General features: G+C 47.3%; 1 pseudogene; it reads right to left on the bottom strand.

Moving 5' to 3' along the window:
- Positions 1–3,660: 3,660 nt before the first annotated feature.
- Positions 3,661–4,523, bottom strand: LOC119524849 (annotated as a pseudogene).
- Between the last annotated feature and the right edge of the window lie 534 nt (positions 4,524–5,057).

Raw genomic sequence — 5,057 nt, 5'->3', positions numbered from 1 at the left:
GTATGATAACATAGTTATGCGTTCATCACCACAATCTATCTCTGAACATTTTCCTTACATCAGAAATAACCAGAACAAGAATAAAAAATAAAAGTGAAAAAAGAACACCCAAATCATCCCCCCATCCCACCCCATTTGTCCTTTAGTTTTTATCCCCATTCCTCCACTCATCCATACACTGGATAAAGGGGGTGTGATCCACAAGATCTTCACAATAACACCGTCACCCCTTGTAATCTACATTATTATGTAATTGTCTTCAGGAGTCCAGACTGCTGGGTTGGAGTTTGATAGTTTCAGGTATTTACTTCTAGCTATTCCAATACATTAAAGCCTCAGAGGTGTTATCTATATAGTGCATAAGAATGTCCACCGGAGTGACCTCTCAACTCCATTTGGAATCTCTCAGCCACTGAAACCATTTCGTCTCATTTTGCATCCCCCTTTTGGTCAAGAAGATACTCTCAGTCCCACGATGCCGGGTCCACATTCATCCCCGGGAGTCATACTCTGCGTTGCCAGGGAGATTTACACCCCTGGGAGTCGGGTCCCACGTAGGGGGGAGGGCAGCGAGTTCACCTGTCGAGATGTATGCCTATGTTTTAAAGCCTCAAAGACTTCTGGTTCTGGGAAGGATTGGATCACTGTGTGGCCTCAGAAAGAGCCTGAGAATCCAGGACCCTGCCATTCGAGGCGGTGGCCGTTGCCCAGCATCTCACAATCCTTCCAGTACAGCGTGCTTGCTCTTGTTTGCACCCGGTTGCTGGAGCCTGCGTGTCCTTCCTGACGTGCCCGGCTGCATGCCCCCCAGATGCAGCAGCTGGTAGGTGGACAGCATGTGCAGCCCTGCTGGTTAAGGCACCTGGGAGACACAGGCAGGGTTGTTGCCTGACTCCCTTTCGCTGCCATTTGTATTTATTTATTATAAAGATAACAGCTGCACTTGAGAAGAGTGATCAAACTGTAAAGAAAAAAGTGAATGTCACCTGCTCATGCCAGCTCCCCTCCCTGAAGGTAGCTTTTCTCAGGTCTTTCTGTTTCCGGTTCTTTCTGGGCTTTCCACCACACCTCTAAAGCACACACCCCGGGGTCCGAGTTGCTCCACCGTAGAGAGTACCTCTTGATTCTCTTCTTTGAAAAATAGGAAATTTAGCACACTCACACTGCCTCTTCTCCTCTCAACCTCCTGATGTGTTTGTTGTTAGTTCTAGTTCTTCAAACTCAGTGCTGTCAAAGAGAGCCCTCTGAGCACCTGCCTAAAATGCAGATTTCTAGGTCCCAGATTGAGGTGGTGCCTAAGATTATGCATTTATAATCGTGTCCCCTTGTTAATTCTTATGTATAATAAATTTGAGAACCTCCGACCTCTTGGCTACCTTTATAACTAAATAATCTCTTATTGGTTGTGATGCTTTTGTCTGATCTATCAGAAGTTCAACTAATAAGGAGTGACATCAGTGAAAATAGTGGCGTAAGGAACCTCAAATTCTACTCCTCCATAAAAGAAATGAAAACAAAAAATAGGCAAAAACTGTGAGAATTAAATTTTTTGGAATTCTAGAACTGAACCAAAGTCTTGCAGCCACTTGGGGAAGGCTTATTCAAGAAAAACAGCTTGTTCTGGATTGCTAATGCTGCCCTTATGTAAAACATCAGAAATGGATCGGCTTTTATAAAGGAGGTTTATTTGGTTACAAAGTTACAGTCTTAAGGCCATAAAATGTCCAAGGTAACACATCAGTAATCGGGTACCTTCACTGGAGGATGGCCAGTGGTGTCCAGAAAACCTCTGTTAGCTGGGAAGGCACGTGGCTGGCGTCTGCTTGCTCCCAGGTTGTGTTTCAAAATGGCGTTCTCCAAAATGTTGCTCTTGGGGCGTTTTGTCCTCTCTTAGTTGCAGATCCTCTTCAAAATATCACTCTCAGTTGCTCTCCAAAATGTCACTCCTAGCTGCTCTGACTTCCTTCTGTTCATCAGCTCTTTTATATAGCTCCAGTGATTTAATTCAGACCCACCCTGAATGGGTGGGGCAACACCTCCATAGAAATAATCCAATGAAAGGTCTGGCCCACGGTTGATTGAGTCACAAATGGAAGCAATCAATAGGTTCCAACCTAAGGAACACTAATACGTCTGCCCCCACAAGGCTGCATCAAAGAACATGGCATTTTGGGGGACATAATACATCCAAACCAGCACACAGCTGATCCTCAGTAAGAAGAGTGTGATGTTGGTGGCATTTTAACTTGCTGCAATCCCGTCACTTGCTCTTCAGCTCAGTAGTAGCTGTGAAAAGAATAGCCTGGTATAGGAGGGAGCAGAACCGACTTCATTCACAAAGAACTGTGATGAATTATTTCTTCTGATCTGTTTAGTGCCTCAAAAAGCTTGAGCCGAGCTCAGGACTGGCCCATTGCAGGCTAAACACTTACAGCTGAGGTCTTGGTTGCTGGTGCATGAGGTGATAGGAAACAGTTGTGGTAAGCAGAAGACTAACCAAAAGGCTTGGGAGGAAGGGCTGGGGAACAGGATGTTCCTAAGGGGGTTGAAAAGCCTGGACGGGTTCCTGGGGACCTAGAAGGCCATGAGGGTGCTCTGGCTGTAAGCTGTCTCCTCTGGCTGACCTTGAGATGCTGCACAGCCAGGAAGCAAAGGCTCAGGCAGGGCGGCAGACTGCTTGGCTCAGCGTTGACGGCCTGCCCAGCACACACACAGAGCCCTTCAGCAGAGACTCGACGTTTTCCTGGTTCCAGGCATTTAAGGGAATTTCTGTCTAATTGTTACCTGACCACGAAACTAACAGAACAGAGATTTCAGGAGACACACATGACAAAGAATATAGACTTTATAGAATTAGTTCACAAAAGTCGATAAACAATAACAGCTACTAGAAGCAGCCACAACAAGAAATCCTGTGGAGGGGAGAATCAGTTTCCCAGAGTTGCCATATAATACTGACAATGCCCAGCTTTCAACAAAAATTACAAGACTCGCAAAGAAACAAGAAAGTGTGGGTCATACACAGGAATGAAAAAAAAAGAAAAGAAAAGGGTAGTAACATTGTCTGAGGAAGTCCAGAGTTAGACTTTCCAACGAAGACTTTAGATCAGCTATGTTAAATATGCATAAGTTAAATAAGCAGAAGGAAACCAGGCCTAAAGAACTAAAAGAAGGTATGATGGTAATGTTTCACCAAATAGAGAATATCAATGAAGAGATATACATTTTTTTTTTTAAAGGAGCTAAATCAAATTTTGGGGTTGAAAAGGAAAATAACTGAAATGAAAAACTCATTAGGGGCCCCAACAGCAAATGTGCGCTGGCAGAAGAAAGAATCTGCAAATTGAAGATAGGGCATTTGAAACTCTTCGGTCTGAAAACAGAAGGAAAAAAAATAATGAAGGAAAATGAACAGAGCCTCAGAGAACTGTGGGTTACTTTATTAGGGTTCTCTAGGGAAACAGAACTGACAGGATATCTGTGTGCAGATAGTATGAGATTCATTATGAGAACTGGCTCATGCAACCATGGATCTGAATTCTGCAGGGCAGGTTGCAAGTTTGTCTTATTTTGTTTTTCACACAGTGAGAGGCACAGTTTATTGGCAGGTTGCATCAGGACATTCCTTCCCTCCCACTTGGAATGGGCAGAGGTGGGAGCTCATTTGTGGGAGTTCTGCTCCCCATCCCCACTCTCCAGCAGGTAGGAAAGGTGTCCTCTGGGCTCAGGTGCTTCAGGACCTGGTTCTGTACCATGTTATCCCAGCTCCCCAGTGACGTTAGCCTCGGTCATACAGGGTACAGCATGGGATAAACACCTGATGCAGGAAGTCCCAGATGTCTCGTAGGTCTAGCCCAGCAGTGAGTGAAGGCCAGCCTGGGCTGGTGGAGCAGAAGGGGTGGAGGCTGCAGGTGTAGGTGCCCATCAGGACGGTCAGCTGGGGGTGCTGTGCCTGCAGCTTGCCCGGGGCCTCTGCTTGCAGCACCTGCGGATGATTCCTCTTGAGAGTGTCCTGTAGAAACTGCTGCAGCTCAGAGCAAGGAGATGCAGTGAGATACAGGATCCAGAGCCAGTGCTGGGCATCAGGGCATCTCCCTGCACAGCAGCGTGGAAGAGCTGCAGGAGGCTGGTGCTGTCCTGCCCCTGTTGACGCCCACACAGATCCGGCTGAGGCTGGACCGAGCCACGGCAGCCTCGGGGGTCTGCAGGGTGATGCCACCTGTTGCCCCAGAGGAGACCCTGCTTTGATGAGTTCGTATATGGCTTTGCTGGCTGCTCCATGGCATTGGGCAGGTGGGAGCCAGCAGTCCCCGGAGATGGGCACGGAGTCCAGTGTCACTGTCACCTTACAGTAGTTTTTGCCCCGGTCAGGGCAGGAACCCCGGCCACACCTGGCTCCACTGCGGGCCTGGACCTCGGCCAGGATGGGGTGACGGAGGCCTCCTCGGCAGCCCCGGGCAGCCTCTGCACGTGGAGCCGACGGCTGTGCTTTGGAACGGCTCCCTCAGTCCTTCCAGCACCATCACAGCATCCCTGGGATGCCTGGGGTGAAGGTTGTAATGAATTCCTCAGCAGGAGCCGGCTGGAATAGACAAATCCTTCTTTCCGACTGCTGAAATCCTCGGTTCTCCCTATAAGGCCTTCAGCTGGTTGGATGAGACTGCCATCCCATCCTTCCTTTAGCTGATCCAATCCTTCCTTTAACTGATTGGATGAGATGTCTTTCATTACTGAAGGCAGTGCCCTCAGTTGGTAGTAGATGCAATCAGCCATAGATGCAATGAACTTACTGATTATTTAAATCTACAAAATACCCTCACAGTAACGATCAGGCCAGTGCTCGCTTCACCAAACAACTGGATACCAGAGTCTATCCAAGTTGACACATGAAGTTAACCATCACAGACACTGTCAAGTGAAGCAATGTACATGTTATGGGACCCCAGACGGAGAAGAGAGAAAAGGGCAGAAAGCATACTTGAAGAAATAATGGCTGAAAACTTTCCAAATTCATTTCCAATCCAAGAAACTCTACAAACCCCAGGTTGGTTAAACTC

This window comes from Choloepus didactylus (assembly GCF_015220235.1).
Source record: "Choloepus didactylus isolate mChoDid1 chromosome 23 unlocalized genomic scaffold, mChoDid1.pri SUPER_23_unloc1, whole genome shotgun sequence".
NCBI classification, from domain to species: domain Eukaryota; kingdom Metazoa; phylum Chordata; class Mammalia; order Pilosa; family Megalonychidae; genus Choloepus; species Choloepus didactylus.
The sequence above is the reverse complement of the archived record's forward strand: the minus strand, read 5'-3'. Positions and strand labels throughout refer to the sequence as shown.